This window comes from Ascaphus truei, chromosome 6 (assembly GCF_040206685.1).
Source record: "Ascaphus truei isolate aAscTru1 chromosome 6, aAscTru1.hap1, whole genome shotgun sequence".
Classification (NCBI taxonomy): domain Eukaryota; kingdom Metazoa; phylum Chordata; class Amphibia; order Anura; family Ascaphidae; genus Ascaphus; species Ascaphus truei.
This window is the reverse complement of record NC_134488.1, coordinates 26,569,807-26,592,607: the sequence shown is the minus strand read 5'-3', so window position 1 is coordinate 26,592,607 and position 22,801 is coordinate 26,569,807. Positions and strand designations below refer to the sequence as shown.

General features: G+C 43.9%; 1 long non-coding RNA gene across 1 annotated transcript in view; it reads right to left on the bottom strand.

Annotated features, from left to right (window-relative positions):
* LOC142496411 (uncharacterized) overlaps positions 1–22,801 on the bottom strand; it is a 510,055-nt gene that overhangs the window by 600 nt on the left and 486,654 nt on the right. The window contains exon 2 of the long non-coding RNA XR_012801979.1: positions 7,279–7,539. This is a non-coding gene — a long non-coding RNA (uncharacterized LOC142496411). The remainder of the gene's footprint in view (positions 1–7,278; positions 7,540–22,801) is intronic.

Below are 22,801 nucleotides of genomic sequence, written 5' to 3'. Positions count from 1 at the left end.
AGGAGGTAGGCATATCATTATCCAAGTCTACCATAAAGAGAAGACTTCACGAGAGCAAATACAGAGGGTTCACCACAAGGTGCAAACCATTCATAAGCCTCAAGAATAGAAAGGCCAGATTAGACTTTGCCAAACAATATCTAAAAAAGCCAACCCAGTTCTGGAACTGCATTCTTTGGACAGATGAAACTAAGATCAACCTGTACCAGAATGATGGGAAGAAAAAAGTATGGAAAAGGCTTGGAGCGGCTCATGATCCGAAGCATACCACATCATCTGTAAAACATGGTGGACGCAGTGTGATGGCATGGGCATGCATGGCTTACAATGGCACTGGGTCACTAGTGTTTATTGATGATGTGACAGAAGACAGAAGCACCCGGATGAATTCTGAAGTGTATAGGGATATATTGTCTGCTCAGATTCAGCCAAATTCAGTGAAGTTGATTGGACGGCGCTTCACTTTACAGATGGACAATGACCCAAAACATACTGCGAAAGCAACCCAGGAGTTTTTTAAGGCAAAGAAGTGGATATTCTGCAATGGCTGAGTCAATCACCTGATCTCAACCCGATCGAGCATGCATTTCACTTGCTGAAGACAAAACTTAAGGCAGAAAGACCCACGAACAAACAACAACTGAAGACAGCAGCAGTAAAGGCATGGCAATGTATTACAAAGGAGGAAACCCAGCGTTTGGTGATGTCCATGCGTTCCAGACTTCAAGCAGTAATTGCCTGCAAAGGATTCTCGACAAAGTATTAAAAATGAAAATTTTATTTATGATTATGTTAATTTGTCCAATTACATTTGAGCCCCTGGAATAAGGGGACTGTGTATGAAAATGGTTGCAATTCCTAAACGTTTCATACGATATTTTTGTTCAACCCCTTGAATTAAAGATGAAAGTCTGCACTTCTATTGCATCTTGGTTGTTTCATTTAAAATCCATTGTGGTGGCGTACAGAGCCAAAATTATAAAAATTGTGTCAGTGTCCAATTATTTGTGTGTGTGTGTGTGTGTGTGTGTGTGTGTGTGTGTGTGTGTGTGTGTGTGTGTGTGTGTGTGTGTGTGTGTGTGTGTGTGTGTATTTAGTTAAGTTATGGTGGGTAAAAAAAGTGACAAAAACCCTCCACAGCAAAGCATATAGCAAATGGAAATATTACTGTATGCTCATTTGCATGTCTTAGACAGGTCTGAAACCCCGCCTTTCACCATTATCACCCAGCACACAGCACTTCCACTGCAGCAAGGGATTCTGGAAAATGACATGCAAATGAGCACACAGTGCCACCTTTTGCTTCAAAACCATTCAACATGGTTCACCTATAGGCTTGTCCATCCTGGACAAAGTGAGGAAACAAACGTTTAATCTGACACTGATCGAGAGGAGAGCCATAGAATCGCTAAAGGCCAACCACAACATAACAATCAAGCCTGCGGACAAGGGAGGAGCAGTGGTCATAATGAACACCACAGACTACCTGCGGGAAGCGCACAGACAACTCTCTGATGCAACACCAAATTGCAGGAGGATCCAACAAAAAAATACATGACAGAATTCAACAGGATCATCAAAACACTCCCGATCCACACAAGAGAACAAATTATGGACCTGATATCAGCTAACCCAAAACCTGGCACATTCTACATGCTCCCCAAAATTCACAAAGAGGGCAACCCTGGGCGCCTGATTATCTCTGGATCTGGCACACTTACCGAGAATGTTTCTGGCTGGGTGGAGGGCATTCTAAAACCACTTGTCAGGAACACACCCAGCTATATCGAGGACACCACCGACCTGCTTAACAAACTTAATGCCATTGGCCCCCTCCCAACAGGAACACTACTAGCAACCATGGATGTTGAGTCACTTTACACAAACATCTTCCACGAGGATGGGATTTCAGCCTGCAGATACTTTCTGGGACCGCAGGAGTCACTCACAGCGACAGTGACTAAGTGCATCGAATGTATTCTGACCCATAACTACTTCACATTTTGTAATGACACATACCTCCAGACAACCGGGACCGCTATGGGCACTCGGATGGCGCCACAGTATGCCAATCTATTCTGCGCAAAACTGGAAAGTGACTTTCTTTCCACCTGTCACTTGAAACCCCTTACATACCTCCGCTACATCGATAACATCCTCCTGATTTGGACCTCTGGTGAACAGGACCTCATAAAGTTCCATGAAAGCTTCAATATGTTCCACCTGAACATCAACCTCAAACTCACCCATTCCCCAAACGAAGTTTATTTCCTAGACACCACCATTACCATAAAGAACAACCAACTACAGACTTCTGTATACCGCAAACCTACAGACAGACCCAGCTATTTGAGGGACAATAGCTTCCACCCGACACACACTAAGCATGCAACAATCTACAGTAAAGCTATACGATACAACAGGATATGCTCCGACACAGCAGACAGAGGCCAGCGAATTAAAGCCTTGAGATCGGATTTACTAAACCATGGATATAACCACAGAATTGTAGACCAGCAAATCCACAAAGCCACCAGAATACCAAGAAGTGGTCTCCTTGAATACAGACAGAAAGAGACAAGCGACAGGGTATCTTTTGTGGTCACATATAACCCACACCTAGAAGCCCTACGCAAGATCACCAGGAAACTACAACCCATTATCCAGGAAGATACAAGACTGCAACAGGTCTTCCCTGAAACACCCTTATTATCATACAGACAACCCCCTAATCTCAAGAAAATGATGGTGAGGAGTAAAGTATTCAACAGTACAACTGAATGCGGGACAAGACCACGCCAGGACGCAAGATGCAAAACCTACACAATGCTCCACACAGCAGGCACAATACAAATACAACACAGGATCTGTGTACAAAATCAGAGGAAGGTTCAAGTGTTCCTCCAGCAATGTCGTGTACCTCATCATGTGCATGAAATGCCCAGGTGGCTGATATTACATAGGTGAGACGGGACAGGGGCTAAACAAAAGAATGAATCTGCATCACACGTGGAACAAGAGACAGTCCTGTTGGCGAACATTTCTCTGACTCTGACCACAAGATGAACGATTCAAAGGTGGCCATACTCAAAGGTAACCTTAGAACACCGTAAAAGAGACGGCTGCATGAATACAAATTTATGCAACTGTTCAGGACACTTAGCGATGGCCTAAATCGAGACCGAAATTTTATGAGTCATTACTGACATGAGAACTCTCTTCCCGCCATGTCTGTACATACTGCGCTATATATATATATATATGCACACACAGCGGTCTCTTACACATACACTCCATGTAATTCCATCCCTATATATCAATAGGGACCACATAGTTTCCACACACTATTGCAGTTATGCCACAGCCTCTTACACTTACACACCCCAACTCCACACACACATTTTGTAAAGCGCTGTGTACACTGTGGGCTCTTTACCTATTTATATTCACACACACACACACAGACATACTCTCACATCACTGACATTCAGGGACATTTTATCACCTCTAGCCATAAAACTGCACGGGGGAGGGATTGTCTTCCATCACAGATCAAGCTTGACCCTACCTGTCTTTCTAACTATCGACCTGTCTCCCTCCTGCCTTTTGCCTCTAAACTCCTTGAACGTCTTTTATTCTCTCGCTTGCTCCATTTTCTCAACACCTATTCTCTCCTAGACCCGCTACAATCTGGCTTCCGCACTGCTCACTCCACGGAAACAGCCCTCACTAAAATAACTGACGACCTCCATGCTGCCAAAGACAGAGGTCATTACACTCTGCTCATATTACTCAACCTCTCTGCAGCATTTGACACCGTGGACCACCCTCTTCTCCTTCACATTCTCCATACTCTTGGTATTCGGAACAAAGCTCTATCCTAGATCTCATCATACCTCTCCCATCGTACTTTCAGTGTCTCTTCTGCTAACACCTCCTCCTCTATTGCTCTCTCTGTGGGGGTACCACAGGGCTCTGTCCTGGGACCTCTTCTCTTTTCTCTGTACACCCTCTCTCTAGGTGACCTAATAACATCTTTTGGGTTTAAATATCACCTCTGTGCTGACGACACACAAATATACTTTTCAACACCTGACCTTACACCTGCTGTACAAACCAAAGTTTCTGAATGTCTCTCTGCTATATCATCCTGGATGGCCCTCCGCCGCCTTAATCTCAACATGGCTAAAACAGAGCTCCTCATACTTCCTCCCAACCTGGCCCTACTACCTCCTTCCACATTACTGTTGGAACTACGATCATTCACCCAGTAGCCCAAGCACGCTGCCTAGGGGTCACACTCGACTCCTCTCTCACATTCGCCACTCACATTCAAAACATTTCTAAAACTTGTCGCTTTTTCCTCCGCAATATAACAAAGATACGCCCTTTCCTTTGTTACTCGACTGCTAAAACTCTGACTCAGGCCCTCATTCTCTCCCGTCTTGATTACTGTAACCTTCTGCTGTCCGGCCTTCCTGCCTCTCACCTGTTTCCCCTACAATCTATCCTAAATGCTGCTGCCAGAATCACTCTACTCTTTCCTAGATCTGTCTCAGCATCTAACCTCATGAAATCCCTCTCCTCGCTTCCGATCAAATCCCGCATCTCACACTCCATTCTTCTCCTCACTTTTAAAGCTTTACACTCTTCTGCCCCTCCTTACATCTCAGCCCTAATTTCTCGTTATGCACCATCCAGACTCTTGCGTTCTTCTCAAGGATGTCTTCTTTCTACCCCCTTTGTATCTAAAGCCCTATTCCACCTTAAACCTTTTTCACTGACTGCCCCACACCTCTGGAATGCCCTTCCCCTCAGTACCCGACTAGCACCCTCTCTATCCACCTTTAAGACCCACCTTAAGACACACTTGCTTAAAGAAGCATATGAATAGCACTGTGGATATTCTGAACACATGATACATAAAGCTTGGCCCCCTGCAGACGCACTTACCAGAACTCCCTCCTACTGTCTCCATACGTTCTCCCTACCTACCAATTAGACTGTAAGCTCCTCGGGGCAGGGTCTCCTCTTCCTTAATGTGACTTTTATGTCTAAAGCACTTATTCCCATGATCTGTTATTTATATTATCTGTTATTTATTTGATTCCCACATGTATTACTACTGTGAAGCGCTATGTACATTAATGGCGGTATATAAATAAAGACATACAATACAATACAATACATTCCAGTATGCACTGTTTTTAAGTTTTAACACCCTTTTTAACTTCATGCATTGTAACATCGCTGGAAGAAGAGATCAGTGCATCTCGAAAGCTCGCAAGAATAAAAGCATTTTGTTAGCCACAGAACGGTATTGTCTATTCTTTTTTGATTATTAATGCTCAGCTAACACGGTACTGATACCTCTGCATCTATCTTATACTATATTAGTGAAAGCACTGTATGCCTATCTGGATGTCCTGTGTCCCTAAGGGAAATCTCATTGGTCCCTTGGCCTGCCCGCCCCCGCACACCTCTCATTGGCCGTAGGCGGAGTGACGGGCCAAAGTCCAACACACACACACACCCCTCTCTCTCTCTGTCCTCTCCCCCTCCCCCCCATCACACTCACCTCCCCCCCTCCTCGGTGCTCCACTCACCTCGCCGCCTACCCTCCACTCTCTGCTCCACTCACCTCCCTCCCGCTCCACTCCCTCCCACTCCACTCACCTCCCTTCCGCTCCACTCACCTCCCTCCCGCTCCACTCACCTCCCTCCCGCTCCACTCACCTCCCTCCCGCTCCACTCCACTCACCTCCCTCCCGCTCCACTCACCTCCCTCCCCGGTGGGGACAGGCAGTGGCCAGGCAGCCTGAGCTGCCACGCGGCGCCTAAGATGGCGGCGGCCGGAAGGAGAGGTGACGTACGTGTGTGTGTGTCTCACTGTGTGTGTGTGTGTCACTGTGTGTGTGTGTGTGTGTGTGTGTGTGTGTGTGTGTGTGTGTGTGGGACACACTGTGTGTGGGGGGGGGACACACAGGGTGTGTGTGTGTGGGGGACACACAGGGTGTGTGTGTGTGGGGGACACTGCGTGTGTGTCAGACACTCTAGGGTGGGGACCGGAGCTACGCATGGGGGGCAGGGGGGCAGGAGCGGAGAGAGAGGGGGGAGCGGAGAAACATACAGGGGGAGTGGAGAGGAGGGACCCGTAAATTTTAAGAAACCCACCCCCCCTCCTGTCCACTGTCCCCCCCCTCCTGTCCACTGTCCCCCCCCTCCTGTCCACTGTCCCACCCCTCCTGGCCACTGTCCCCCCCATCCTGTCCACTTTCCCCTCCCCTCCTGTCCACTTCCCCCCCTCCTGTCCAATGCCCCCCCTCATGTCCACTGTCCCCCCCCCTCCTGTCCACTCTCACCCCCCTCCTGTCCACTCTCACCCACCCCTCCTGTCCACTGTCACCCCCCTCCTGTCCACTCTCACCCCCCCTCCTGTCCACTGTCACCCCCCTGTCCACTCTCCCCCCCCTCTTGTCCACTCCCCCCCCCCTCCTGTCCACTCTCCACCCCCTCCTGTCCACTCTCTCCACCCCCCTCCTGTCCACTGTTCACCCCCCTCCTGTCCACTGTCCACCCCCCTCCTGTCCACTCTCCTCCCCATCCTGTCCACTCTCCTCCCCCTCCTGTCCACTCTCCCCCCCTCCTGTCCACTGTCCCCCCCTCCTGTCCACTGTCCCCCCCTCCTGTCCACTGTCCCCCCCTCCTGTCCACTGTCCCCCCCCTCCTATCCACTGTCCCCCCCTCCTGTCCACTGTCCCCCCCTCCTGTCCACTGTCCCCCCCTCCTGTCCACTGTCCCCCCCCTCCTGTCCACTGTCTCCCCCCTCCTGTCCACTGTCCCCCCCCTCCTGTCCACTGTCCCCCCCTCCTGTCCACTGTCCCCCCTTCCTGTCCACTGTCCCCCCCCTCCGGTCCACTGTCCCCCGTCCCCCCCTCATGTCCACTGCCCTCCCTCCTGTCCACTGCCCCCCCTCCTGTCCACTGCCCGTCCCTCCTGTCCACTGCCCGTCCCTCCTGTCCACTGCCCATCCCTCCTGTCCACTGTCCCTGTCCCTCCTGTCCACTGTCCCCGTCCCCTCCTGTCCACTGTCCCCGTTCCCTCCTGTCCACTGTCCCCGTCCCCTCCTGTCCACTGTCCCCATCCCCTCCTGTCCACTGTCCCCGTCCCCTCCTGTCCACTGTCCCCGTCCCTCCCCTCCTCCTGTCCACTGTCCCTCCCCCATCTCCTGTCCACTGTCCCTCCCCCCACCTTTTCCTAGCGGGAAATTTAACTCACGAGCAACGCCGGGTCTCTCAGCTAGTACATGTATATTTAACATGTACATGATACCAGGTATGTCATAGGCACTTGCTTGTATTCTAGGTGCCTAAAATGGTCACTGCCTTTGAAGTGGGTGATCTTTGTTCAAATCCCGCTGTTAGTTCCCCTTGTGACCTTTGGCAAGTCCCTTTACATCCCTGTTCTTCAGACTCCAAAATTAGATTGTAAGCTCTTCAGGACAGGACCGGCACAATTCTACGTGCAGCACTGCGTACACTGTAAGAAACAAAAAAGAAGCATGTTAAACCTGGTCCAAGTGTGTCCTATTGGTTCGAGAGGTGTCGTACAATTGGTATTTATAATTCTTTAAACTATCATTTTTAGATGAATGGATTATTTATTGTAAGCAGGAATAGGATATTCAGCGCTCGTGCTGCAGATGTAATGGTTGGAATAATCCCTGTGCTGCACGTGCATGGAGCGTCTCCCCAGAGGCTCCCACTTCAGAGGTGATCCCCCCTCAAGAGGGGGGAGGGCACCCTGAGAAGAAAATGAAAGAAAATAGCACAGAAGCGCACAAGGGATGGAGTTAATAACAGTATTTTAATAAAACAAACACATAAATGACTGAGAGGATCCAACCCCTTCTCAGCTCAAGAGTAGAAGGTAAAAGTAAAATGCCCAGAAATTAATGCCATACATATGGTCTCTTTAACATAAAATATCTAGGAATAATACATCACATACAACAAAAAACATTCAATGTAAAAATGAACATGGAAAGTACTGACAGCCCAAGGGGATTTAAATAAAAACCACCATAGAGGACTAAATACCCGCTGACAGGGGGAGACGGACACTTACACTAGGGCAAAGGTGGGGGTCCACAGCTGACCGCACAAGATCCGGATCGCGGCACCTGGGAAGATAGAACAGCCACCACTAGAGCCTCAGGCAGGCTCCGTCTCAGCCTCTCAGCAAACACGCGCAGGATGACCTGTCGTGACCTCTACGCGTTTCGCACCACGTGCTTCGTCAGGAGGTCACGTACAGCGTCATCCGCGCGTATTTATAGAAGGAAGGGAGTTGGTAAGGACAGCCCCTTCAGACGCCAGATCCAACGCCCTTAGATGGGCAGCTGTAGACTTAAAGTGATGCTACCTCTTTCTCTGACAGTGTCACATGTGCGATAGTCACGTGATGCAGGTCTACCATAGTATATACAAAACGGGAACTGCAGCACAGCAATATCAGCACTGCCAAAGACCATCACTAAGTATACAGACAGGAAGTAAATAAAAACACACAAATGCCAATATATATATTAATTAAACATAATAAATGCACATATAAAAAACAATACATAATCCTAATACATATATTATAAAAATGAGAGATTGATTTCATTTTAATAAAAAGAAGAACAAAGAAGAAAAAATAAAAAAAATAAACATGATTTATCTTAAAAAAGGTTTAAGTTCAATAAGTTCATTGAAACCAATAGGATGTCTAGTTTGCATTTCGTAAATCCAATACTGTTCACGTTTCAATAAGTGATTTTCTCTATCTCCTTGTCTGCTGTTCATTTGTATATGTTCAAGCCCTTTAAATGTAATACAAGCGGGGTCATTATTATGTATTTCTTTAAAGTGTTTTAGTAGCGGGGTGAGCGGCATACCTTTAGCCAAAATTTTAGGTATGTTTTTTACATTTCTCATATGTTCTAACATACGCATTTTTAGTGGTCTTTTTGTCTTGCCAATGTACTGTAAATTACAGTTACACTGCAGGACATACACCACATGTGTAGTTTGACAATTGATAAAGCTATTGATGTTATATATCCTTTTTGTAACACAGGACGTAACAGTTGTCCCTTTACATATGTGATTGCACGCCTTACACTTCCCGCATTTATACGTGCCTTTAATGCCCAAGCGATCTTTAATATCACCAGATACAGCAATTTTTCTGGTGATTTGGCTAGGGGCTAACATATTTTTTAAATTTGGTGCACGTTTGAACACTACCCCTGGTTGTGAATTTAGCTGAGGGCCCAGTATGGGGTCCATTTTTAATATCCCCCAATGTTTTTTTAGGATTTTTCTAACCCCATGATGCATGTCACTAAACTGAGTAATGAAAGCAGGAATTTTTGTATTTTTACCTTTCACTTTCTTGTTTCTCTTATATTGTGTCAGTGACTTCCTCGGTATTTTTTCAAGTTTCTTTATAGAGGAATCTATCAGTTCCTCATTATAATTCTTGTCAAGAAACCTATTTTTGAGGAATTGGGATTGTTTGTCAAAATCCTCAATTTTAGAATTGTTTCTCTTTAATCTAAGAAACTGATTAAAGGGGATATTTTGGACCCATCTTTTATCATGACAGCTAAAAGGGTCAAGGTAAGAGTTAACATTTGTTGCCTTGAAATATGTTTTTGTTTGAACAGTATTGGATTCAATATATATCTCCAAATCAAGAAAATTTATGCTAACTGAACTGTTATCACCACTGAATTTTAGATTACAGTCATTCGCATTAAGTTGGTCAACAAATAAAAGGTATGATTCCTCGGAACCCTCCCACACAATGATAATGTCATCGATATATCTCCTCCACAGCCTCAGCTGTGGAGGAGGACATCGGAAAACCTCAAGCGACTCCCACAGTCCCATATACAAATTGGCAAACGATGGGGCAAAAGTTGTCCCCATCGCCGTCCCCAAAATTTGTAAAAAATAAAGGGATTCAAACATAAAATAATTGTGACTCAAAATAAAATTAATAGATGTAAGAATAAATTCTATTTGAGTGATCGGTAGTGTTTGTGGTGTCAAGAGAAAGTGCTTAATTGCCTCTAATCCTTTTGAATGGGGAATGCTGGTATATAGGGCTTGCACATCTAAGGTGGCCAGTCTACATCTATCATTCCAAACAAAATTATCCATAACCTGTAAAACCATAGTTGTGTCTTTTAAGTGAGACGGTAGTGATGTGACGAGTGGTTGTAGGTAAAAATCAATATAAGTGGATAAATTAGATGTGATGGAATCAATCCCTGAAATAATAGGACGTCCAGGTGGTGAAGTGAGGGACTTGTGAATTTTGGGGATATAGTAAAAAATGGGAACTGTGGGTGTCTTGATAAGCATATACTCGTATTCTGCCTTTGACAGAATCCCAATAGCAAGCGCCTCACTCAAATGCTTTTTAATGAGGCTTGAATATTCCTCTGTGGGGTCCCTTTTTAAGGGAGCATATGTGACCCTGTCTCCCAGAATACGATATGCCTCCTCAAAATAGTCCTCTTTATTCAAGAGGACTATTCCTCCCCCTTTATCCGCTGATCTCACCACTATATCTTGGTTGGCTTTCAATGTGTTAATGCTTTTATGTTCCTCCCAAGTAAGGTTGGAATGATATTTAGAGGAGCTTTTTTTGCACATTTCTTTAAAATCTCTCTCCACCATTTTCCCAAACATTTCAATATTGGGTCCTCTGGAGGTGTATGGATAGAAAACTGAATTGGGCTTAAATCCCGAATGTAGATAGCCATTGGAATTAACAAAATCTGGATCACTTTCTCTTAAAAGAGATTCTAGATCTTCAATGAGAGCCTCCTCTTCACTATTAAACTCGTTCTGCATATTTATTTGAGTACTAGCTGCTGTGTGGTTAGAGCTGCTAAAGTGACGTTGAAGAGTCATTTTCCTCAAATATTTTTGGAGGTCTATGTATAGATCAAATTCTTTCGCATCCCTTGTAGGTGCAAACGTGAGCCCTTTTTTTAGGACCCGAAAGAGATGCTGATCTATTATAAGCGAAGATAGATTAAATATCCCACTTGAAATCAGTGTTGATGACTCAGGGATCCCCTCTTTGTGGGTGGGCTTTCTCCCTCCTCTCTTACCTCGTCTGAGTATCCCCTTTTGCGATTCACTTTTGTCATAGGGTTTGAGGGAGGGTTGTCTAGATCCCAGCTCGGTCTTTTGAGCTTGTTTTTGGATGTTTTCTGAAAAAAACAATTGTCATCATTATCGCTTACACTACCTTGACCTCTCAGCTTAGAGAATTTATTGGAAACCGGGATTTCAAATTCTATATGTTTCTCTTCCTTAGGAGCATACTGTTCTCTCCTGGGATGTTTGTATTTATGTTTAATATCATTTGGCTTCCCATTTTTGCCCACTGTTGACCAATTATCACTATGACTTCTCTCTTTAGGTCTATTTGGCTTGTAAGGCCTTTCCTTAGAGTGATCTTTTTTATTCACATAGTGTGGTCTATTAGAATTAGTATTCACTTTGTGGGTTTTTTCCTTATTCTGAGGATTTTTTTGAGACTTATTTGTTTTTGGAATGGCACCTTGCAAGTGTAGTTTTTGGTCCTTGCTTTTAGGTTCTTTTTTAGATGGAATCGTGCTTGATGACTTTTGTATAGTCTGATCAAATAAAGTTGTTTCTTTATTTACACTTTTAACTGATTTATCTTTCCAATCTTTTTGCCTATTTTCCAAATAATCAATTTTGTCTCTTAAAAATTTCTTATTTTTTCTCATCATTATGCCCTTTTCATGTTTTTTCAGTTTTCCCACTATATCTTCCACCAGTTTCGGTAACCCATCTAGTGTTGGTGAACTGATAATGTCTGTCTTAACTTTGTCAATTTTGACAGACAATTCTTGTAGTTCTTTTTTCCTCTCTCCCATAAGGAGTTTAATGAGGTTGGTAGAACTAATTTCAAGAATTTCTTCCCAAATGGCTAAAAAAGCTGGGTTTTCATTACCATATGTGGGTTTAATTAACAGTCGCAAACCTCTAGGGATCCTTTTATGTTTGATGTATTCCTCAAAGGATACAAGTTCCCAGAATGCTTTGGTTTCTTGCTCTAACAATCTAGTGAGAGAGAGTACTAGTGAGGGTAAGTCAGTGGAATCATTTTCCAAAATGACATTATCACTAAACATTTGACCGATTAATGCACTTCTATTATTTCTATTATCTAAACTAGACAATAGTGAAGTGGTGAAATTAGAAAGCTCAGCCATCTTGTGGAGATAGCAAGACAGGTTGACAATAAAACCTTAATGAAAAAACCTTATATAAAAAATCTCTCAAAAAAGAAGAAAAACATACATTAGTACAGATGGTGCTGTATATAAAAATGATGTAAAAACAGTCTTATCTATGCAGCTGAAATCCAGGGGAGATGAAGGAAACCAAAGTCCCAAGTCCAAGCAAATGAATCTGGAAACAGTTCTTTCTCTTGAAAGCAGGAATAGGATATTCAGCGCTCGTGCTGCAGATGTAATGGTTGGAATAATCCCTGTGCTGCACGTGCATGGAGCGTCTCCCCAGAGGCTCCCACTTCAGAGGTGATCCCCCCTCAAGAGGGGGGAGGGCACCCTGAGAAGAAAATGAAAGAAAATAGCACAGAAGCGCACAAGGGATGGAGTTAATAACAGTATTTTAATAAAACAAACACATAAATGACTGAGAGGATCCAACCCCTTCTCAGCTCAAGAGTAGAAGGTAAAAGTAAAATGCCCAGAAATTAATGCCATACATATGGTCTCTTTAACATAAAATATCTAGGAATAATACATCACATACAACAAAAAACATTCAATGTAAAAATGAACATGGAAAGTACTGACAGCCCAAGGGGATTTAAATAAAAACCACCATAGAGGACTAAATACCCGCTGACAGGGGGAGACGGACACTTACACTAGGGCAAAGGTGGGGGTCCACAGCTGACCGCACAAGATCCGGATCGCGGCACCTGGGAAGATAGAACAGCCACCACTAGAGCCTCAGGCAGGCTCCGTCTCAGCCTCTCAGCAAACACGCGCAGGATGACCTGTCGTGACCTCTACGCGTTTCGCACCACGTGCTTCGTCAGGAGGTCACGTACAGCGTCATCCGCGCGTATTTATAGAAGGAAGGGAGTTGGTAAGGACAGCCCCTTCAGACGCCAGATCCAACGCCCTTAGATGGGCAGCTGTAGACTTAAAGTGATGCTACCTCTTTCTCTGACAGTGTCACATGTGCGATAGTCACGTGATGCAGGTCTACCATAGTATATACAAAACGGGAACTGCAGCACAGCAATATCAGCACTGCCAAAGACCATCACTAAGTATACAGACAGGAAGTAAATAAAAACACACAAATGCCAATATATATATTAATTAAACATAATAAATGCACATATAAAAAACAATACATAATCCTAATACATATATTATAAAAATGAGAGATTGATTTCATTTTAATAAAAAGAAGAACAAAGAAGAAAAAATAAAAAAAATAAACATGATTTATCTTAAAAAAGGTTTAAGTTCAATAAGTTCATTGAAACCAATAGGATGTCTAGTTTGCATTTCGTAAATCCAATACTGTTCACGTTTCAATAAGTGATTTTCTCTATCTCCTTGTCTGCTGTTCATTTGTATATGTTCAAGCCCTTTAAATGTAATACAAGCGGGGTCATTATTATGTATTTCTTTAAAGTGTTTTAGTAGCGGGGTGAGCGGCATACCTTTAGCCAAAATTTTAGGTATGTTTTTTACATTTCTCATATGTTCTAACATACGCATTTTTAGTGGTCTTTTTGTCTTGCCAATGTACTGTAAATTACAGTTACACTGCAGGACATACACCACATGTGTAGTTTGACAATTGATAAAGCTATTGATGTTATATATCCTTTTTGTAACACAGGACGTAACAGTTGTCCCTTTACATATGTGATTGCACGTCTTACACTTCCCGCATTTATACGTGCCTTTAATGCCCAAGCGATCTTTAATATCACCAGATACAGCAATTTTTCTGGTGATTTGGCTAGGGGCTAACATATTTTTTAAAAGGGACCCCACAGAGGAATATTCAAGCCTCATTAAAAAGCATTTGAGTGAGGCGCTTGCTATTGGGATTCTGTCAAAGGCAGAATACGAGTATATGCTTATCAAGACACCCACAGTTCCCATTTTTTACTATATCCCCATAATTCACAAGTCCCTCACTTCACCACCTGGACGTCCTATTATTTCAGGGATTGATTCCATCACATCTAATTTATCCACTTATATTGATTTTTACCTACAACCACTCGTCACATCACTACCGTCTCACTTAAAAGACACAATTATGGTTTTACAGGTTATGGATAATTTTGTTTGGAATGATAGATGTAGACTGGCCACCTTAGATGTGCAAGCCCTATATACCAGCATTCCCCATTCAAAAGGATTAGAGGCAATTAAGCACTTTCTCTTGACACCACAAACACTACCGATCACTCAAATAGAATTTATTCTTACATCTATTAATTTTATTTTGAGTCACAATTATTTTATGTTTGAATCCCTTTATTTTTTACAAATTTTGGGGACGGCGATGGGGACAACTTTTGCCCCATCGTTTGCCAATTTGTATATGGGACTGTGGGAGTCGCTTGAGGTTTTCCGATGTCCTCCTCCACAGCTGAGGCTGTGGAGGAGATATATCGATGACATTATCATTGTGTGGGAGGGTTCCGAGGAATCATACCTTTTATTTGTTGACCAACTTAATGCGAATGACTGTAATCTAAAATTCAGTGGTGATAACAGTTCAGTTAGCATAAATTTTCTTGATTTGGAGATATATATTGAATCCAATACTGTTCAAACAAAAACATATTTCAAGGCAACAAATGTTAACTCTTACCTTGACCCTTTTAGCTGTCATGATAAAAGATGGGTCCAAAATATCCCCTTTAATCAGTTTCTTAGATTAAAGAGAAACAATTCTAAAATTGAGGATTTTGACAAACAATCCCAATTCCTCAAAAATAGGTTTCTTGACAAGAATTATAATGAGGAACTGATAGATTCCTCTATAAAGAAACTTGAAAAAATACCGAGGAAGTCACTGACACAATATAAGAGAAACAAGAAAGTGAAAGGTAAAAATACAAAAATTCCTGCTTTCATTACTCAGTTTAGTGACATGCATCATGGGGTTAGAAAAATCCCAAAAAAAAAAAAAACATTGGGGGATATTAAAAATGGACCCCATACTGGGCCCTCAGCTAAATTCACAACCAGGGGTAGTGTTCAAACGTGCACCAAATTTAAAAAATATGTTAGCCCCTAGCCAAATCACCAGAAAAATTGCTGTATCTGGTGATATTAAAGATCGCTTGGGCATTAAAGGCACGTATAAATGCGGGAAGTGTAAGGCGTGCAATCACATAAGTAAAGGGACAACTGTTACGTCCTGTGTTACAAAAAGGATATATAACATCAATAGCTTTATCAATTGTCAAACTACACATGTGGTGTATGTCCTGCAGTGTAACTGTAATTTACAGTACATTGGCAAGACAAAAAGACCACTAAAAATGCGTATGTTAGAACATATGAGAAATGTAAAAAACATACCTAAAATTTTGGCTAAAGGTATGCCGCTCACCCCGCTACTAAAACACTTTAAAGAAATACATAATAATGACCCCGCTTGTATTACATTTAAAGGGCTTGAACATATACAAATGAACAGCAGACAAGGAGATAGAGAAAATCACTTATTGAAACGTGAACAGTATTGGATTTACGAAATGCAAACTAGACATCCTATTGGTTTCAATGAACTTATTGAACTTAAACCTTTTTTAAGATAAATCATGTTTATTTTTTTTATTTTTTCTTCTTTGTTCTTCTTTTTATTAAAATGAAATCAATCTCTCATTTTTATAATATATGTATTAGGATTATGTATTGTTTTTTATATGTGCATTTATTATGTTTAATTAATATATATATTGGCATTTGTGTGTTTTTATTTACTTCCTGTCTGTATACTTAGTGATGGTCTTTGGCAGTGCTGATATTGCTGTGCTGCAGTTCCCGTTTTGTATATACTATGGTAGACCTGCATCACGTGACTATCGCACATGTGACACTGTCAGAGAAAGAGGTAGCATCACTTTAAGTCTACAGCTGCCCATCTAAGGGCGTTGGATCTGGCGTCTGAAGGGGCTGTCCTTACCAACTCCCTTCCTTCTATAAATACGCGCGGATGACGCTGTACGTGACCTCCTGACGAAGCACGTGGTGCGAAACGCGTAGAGGTCACGACAGGTCATCCTGCGCGTGTTTGCTGAGAGGCTGAGACGGAGCCTGCCTGAGGCTCTAGTGGTGGCTGTTCTATCTTCCCAGGTGCCGCGATCCGGATCTTGTGCGGTCAGCTGTGGACCCCCACCTTTGCCCTAGTGTAAGTGTCCGTCTCCCCCTGTCAGCGGGTATTTAGTCCTCTATGGTGGTTTCTATTTAAATCCCCTTGGGCTGTCAGTACTTTCCATGTTCATTTTTACATTGAATGTTTTTTGTTGTATGTGATGTATTATTCCTAGATATTTTATGTTAAAGAGACCATATGTATGGCATTAATTTCTGGGCATTTTACTTTTACCTTCTACTCTTGAGCTGAGAAGGGGTTGGATCCTCTCAGTCATTTATGTGTTTGTTTTATTAAAATACTGTTATTAACTCCATCCCTTGTGCGCTTCTGTGCTATTTTCTTTCATCGGATTATTTATTGTATAGAGGAGCAGCCGTAAAGTCAGTGTGACCTTCTTACAAAGAACAAACAGCATGAGACAGTCACAGGATTGAACCTTTCATTTGACCACCAGATGGCATAAATCAGGGGTGAACCACTCCAGTCCTCAAGGGCCACCAGCAGCAGGGTCGCAGACAGATTTCCCGGTGGAGCGCAGCTTGCCGCCATGTCAAATAAAAAGACATCACATAGTGTGGAAATGTCGTGACATAATGTGATAGTAATGAGACAGGCTCACAAATGGCTGCTCACATGAAGGTAGCAAAAAGGAGCAGTCATCCAACTTAGAGGGGTGGATGTTCCCTGGTGTTGGTGCAGCAACTACCAGCAAACTTATCTCCAAAAAAGAGGAAAAAGACCAAATAGTGTAGACAGCAAAAATATATTCTTAAAACATACTACAAATGGAGGCTTACACTTAGGAAGATAAAAGACAGCGTTGTCAGCAGCGGATGGCGGGTAAACAGTGGGTCGCGACCTCCCTGTGTCCCGTGTAGATCTCTGCTGCTTTGGAACGCTCCTGCATCCACGCCGGCGGTCTGCGTCACTTCCGGTGCGTCTGGAACTTCCGGGCTCTGTGATGAGGGCGCGTTCTCGATCTTCCCTCTGGAGGTTGGTTAGCTGGACACGCGTTTCGCCGTTAGGTATGGGGCTTCGTCAGGAGTGATAATTGGCTGTACATCAGGGGTTTAAATATCCACTAGGCCCTGCCTCTAAATACATATGGTTGGCTATTCTAATAAGCTTCATAGGCATTGGTGTATAGAAAACTCTCTCTACTAACTATGACCAATGTATCTATTTATTGGCACATAACATTATAAACATCATTAGCATATTAAAATCGGCGCATATAGTAATAAGTTTATAAGTGTAAAGTACATATTTAACATTGTATATCAAAATAACATATCTTTCAAATCGGCGCATCTATATACAAAATCGGCGTATATATATAAAAAACATGGTATATCTCTAAACTCCATCAAATTTTAAAATAGCCCTATATTGGGACACACTACCTATGACCCAATAATAGTGTCACATTTGTATTGCGATATTCGTCGATTGAGGTAATCTCGAAAAAACAGAGAAATATATATTAGTGCATAGAAACCTGGTATATGTATAATTTCTATCACTGATTGAGTGTTAAAGAAAGACTCCAAGCTCAATATCAACATTGGGACTAAAGTTTTCATAGTGAAAATCCAATAGGGTTCCCTTTTAGTTAACAATAAATTTCTGTCCCCTCCCCTCCAATGGAGCAATACATGTTCTAAGATAGTGAACACTAATCCCATAGTATTGCCCTGATGGTGGGATAAAAAAACGTTCAGACAGGAGATGGGTAACAAGCCCTCTGCTGATGTTACCCAGATGTTCAAGGATTCTTATTCTTACACACCTTGTGGTTTTCCCGATGTATTGCAATCCACAGGGACATGTTATCATATAAATGACATAATCACTTCTACAAGTAATATGTTGTTTTATGTTTACATACTTTGCATGTGGTGCATCCAAAGAATCCTTTAATTGGTGGTAACCATCTCCTGTCATTTTTCTTAATTACAGATAATGAACTCGGTGCCAGTTTATTCTTCAGAGTGTTAGCTCTTCTGAATATGACAGACGGTATGTCTGGGACTATTTCTCCAAGCAATACATCATTTCTGACAATGTGCCAGTGTTTCCTTATCATTTTAAACATTTTATTCACATCCTTATTAAAATTTGTCAAAAAGGAAAAACTAAATTTGTCCTTGTTATTGAGTTTGTCTTTATTTGCATTACTGTTTAACAAATCTTTTCTCTCAAGGTTTTTTGCTTTAAAAAAAGCATTTTTCACATTTTTAGGATCGTATTGTCTATCTAAAAATCTCTTTTCCAATACTTTTGATTGTTCTTCAAATGTGTCCATGCCCGTGCAATTCCGTCTAACCCTCCTAAACTGGCCATATGGTACATTTTTTAGCCAGCTAGGGTGGTGACAGCTTGATGGCAATATATAATTATTACCATCTACATCCTTATAAAATGTTTTAGTTTTAATATAACCCTGTTCCATGAAGACAGTCAAATCCAAAAAAATTCACGTTATCTTTACTGTAATTACAAGTAAATTTAAGATTTGAATCATTATCATTGATGTAATCAATAAACCTAAGGAGGCTAGCTTCATCACCTCTCCATACAAAAAATACGTCATCTATAAATCTCCGCCATAGGACCAAATTCGCACCCAGCTCTGCAATAGAACATTTATTTATGGGAATATGGGAAGAAGACTTTATTTGGTCTATTGCGGAGCTGGGTGCGAATCCTCTGGTCTTTTTTGGAAGAATTGTACATGCAAGACTTTTGAAACAGTCTCTTACCAAGGGTTGAGTGTGTCTGCTAAGCCTCTTATATTTCTAGCACCTTAGTTCACTGAATTTTGTCACTTATTTTGTCATTATATTTTGGCACCTATATATATTTGGGCACTTATAATTTTATGCCCTTTAGTGGGTTTGTTAGAGCGCTATCAAGCACCTTTTCTGTCATAAGATTTCCCGGGGGCCCAGGACTACAGTTACGACAGTGTCGTTCCCCCTCCCCCCACTCCCGTGTCAGCGGTCTTGTGAGCCCCCCCTATTTCACACTTCACGAGCCCCCTCTATTTCTCCCCATTTCTCCCCTCCCCTCCGTCTCACTCCCGCTCTCCTCTCACTCTCCCCCTCTCCATCAAAATACCCTACTCTCATTCGATCTCCCCTCCTCACTCTCATTCCCTCACCCGACACACACAATCCCCGACAAAATACATACCAAAAAACCCCAACCCCCAATACAAAAAAACCTTCCCACCCCCAAATACATACAAAATAAATCCCCACTCCCCAAATACATACAAAATAAATCCCCACCCCACAAATACATACAAAATAAATCCCCACCCCCCAAATACATACAAAATAATTCCCCACCCCCCAAATACATACAAAAGAAATCCCCACCCCCCAAATACATACAAAATAAATCCCCACCCCCCAAATACATACAAAAGAAATCCCCACCCCCCAAATACATACAAAAGAAATCCCCACCCCCCAAATACATACAAAAGAAATCCTCACCCCCCAAATACATATAAAAGAAATCCCCACCCCCCAAATATATATGTAGCCCTGCCCCCTCCCCCCTCTGGCAGGCTCTGAGTGGCTGGTTAGGGCTTTGCCCCTCACCTGGGTGGACCTAGAGGCAGGGCGGTGCAGATTGAAGTGTGACATGGCTCCAGCTGAGCCAGTCACTTTGAGGGGTGAGACCAGAACTTGGCGCCGAAAGCTTGCAACTGATTTGCAGGAAACTTTGCAACTTGCTTTCGCATCCCATGCGGTCCCTTTTTTTCTGGTGGGAGCGCCATTTTGGATGCAGTAGAACAGACAGTCATGCGGTGGCAGACATTTTAGAAGCACAGTCCATACCATAGACTCCATTTCAAAGTTCACAGCACAGCACTTGACAAATGAGGTACACGGTGTCCCTGGTGATGCCTCAGGGGCCCGTCCCTTGTAGAACAGATATAGGGTTCACGCTCCCGGGATACATTTCCCACCGGGTATGCCCCCAGAAGCACGGTCCGTCGTGCCTGGTGCACGGGTTGACCCAGAGCCTGCAAGGTCCCGTCCCTTAAACACAGTCTATGTGTATTGGTACTCAAGGGTCCTCACGGTACACTGTGAAGGCCATGGCCCATGTTCAAATACAAAGAAGGGTAACAGCGCTGCCCGGTAACAGGCCCTCGGGCGGTCGCCCCAACTTGCACATTCATTGTGCACAGGTACCCAGGGTTCCTCATGGTACATGGTAAGGGTTGTCCTGGCCCTGTCTTGGATACGATGAAGGGTAACAGCGCTCCCCGGTAACATACCCTTGGGGGGGGGTCACCCCAACAAAGTTCTGTCCTTGGTAAGGGTTTGGGCAGCCCCCTCCCCGGTGTCGCCGGGGAGAGACATCCCCCTTCCTTATACTGATGGGTCCCAGGGGTAGCATCGGGGGCCTTGCCCTGGCCTCTTTTACTTCTGCTGCATCTGCTGCCAGTGTAAAGTCCTGATAGGCAGTCCTGTATCTCAGCAGCGCCTCCAAATGTAGCCCTGTTTCTCCCCCGCCCCCTCTGGGCGAGCTTGCACTGGCTACAGGTACATGTGCTTGCATACCTGTGAGGGTCCAGGAAAGCTGAGTGTCCGCGATGATAGGGACAACAGGACAGGCTTTTGGTGATGTTCAGTCTTTACTCAGGGTGTCAGTGCCTCCAGTTCCAGTGGGCTCCAGGGTTCCCAAGAACAATCCCCCACCAGAACAGACTTCTTTCACACCCCTGCCCAACAGACTGTAACGCAGGGGTATATAAAACAAAGGGGCTTTATTTGGCAGTCACTGCAGATGGCATACTGCGGATGCATATAGTGATAAGAGGGTCCCAGGCCTCTGGATGGTGCTTGGCTCTCTGATAGTCTTGAGGCCTTAATCTCTCTTGGCCAGCCAGCCCATGAGGGACTGATTAGCATGTCTCCCTCCCAGCCGGGAGGAGACAGCACTCACCTCCTCTCCCTTGGAGTACTTCCCCTCCAAGACACCAGAAGGGGAGGGCACAAAGTTTAGCAGCTAGCCTGTCACAGCCTAGAACTGCTAAGGACTTACATGACAGGAGGTAGAGGGGCAGTGTGGACTAGCCATGCTACATATACAACCCCCAACACCCCCCAAATACATTTAAAAAACACACCCCCAAATACACACCAACCCCCCCAAATACATACAACCCCCCACCCCAAATACATATATTAAAAAACACCCCCCAAATACATACAATAAAAAAAACACCCCCCAAATACATATATTAAAAAACACCCCCCAAATACATACAATAAAAAAAACACCCCCCAAATACAGCCCCACCAAATAAATACAAACTTACCTACAGTACCTTGGGGATGGTCTCAGAGCCCTGCTCCCCCGGCTCTCGCCCAACTGCTTTGCCCGGCTGCCGGATCTCTAGTTGCCGCCAGATCCTGGCTCTCCCCAGCTGCGGGCCTCTTTCCCTCACACGCTGTCCAACGCCGAGCCTCTGACGTCAGCGCGCGCGCCGGGCTTCTCTCATGCCGGTGCGCACCGGAAGCTGAGTCCAGCGTCAGAAGCTCGGCGTGGGACAGTCAGTCAGGGAGGCCCGCAACTGGGAGAGAGCCAGGGCCCGGGGGCAACGAGAGGATCCGCAGCCACCGGGCCCGGGACACTTGTCACGGCTCCCCCCCCTCTCCTCCCTGCTGTTGGTGGCCCTGACCAACAGACCAGGTATTAGGGATATACAATACAATCAGTTGCTCAGTCATTTTGACAGAGCCACTGATTGAACCACCTGTGCTGAAGCAGGGATATCCTTAGAACCTGACCTGTTGTTGGCCCTTGGGGACTGGAGTTGGCCGCCCGTGGCATAAATGAGCTAAACACGGAATCCTCATCTCGTGGATACTCGTGTGATACTCGGGTTAAATACTCGTGTGTTGAGTTCTTGTGGGTCTAATTTAAATGTAGTCATATAAACACAGGCCACACAGGACCAAAGTGGCCTAATGAGAGTAACAAAGTGGCCTAATGACAGTAACAAAGTGGCCTAATGACAGTAACAAAGTGGCCTAATGACAGTAACAAAGTGGCCTGATGACAGTAACAAAGTGGCCTAATGAGAGTAACAAAGAGGCCTAATGAGAGTAACAAAGTGGCCTAATGACAGTAACAAAGTGGCCTGATGAGAGTAACAAAGTGGCCTAATGACAGTAACAAAGTGGCCTGATGAGAGTAACAAAGTGGCCTAATGACAGTAACAAAGTGGCCTAATGAGAGTAACAAAGTGGCCTAATGAGAGTAACAAAGTGGCCTAA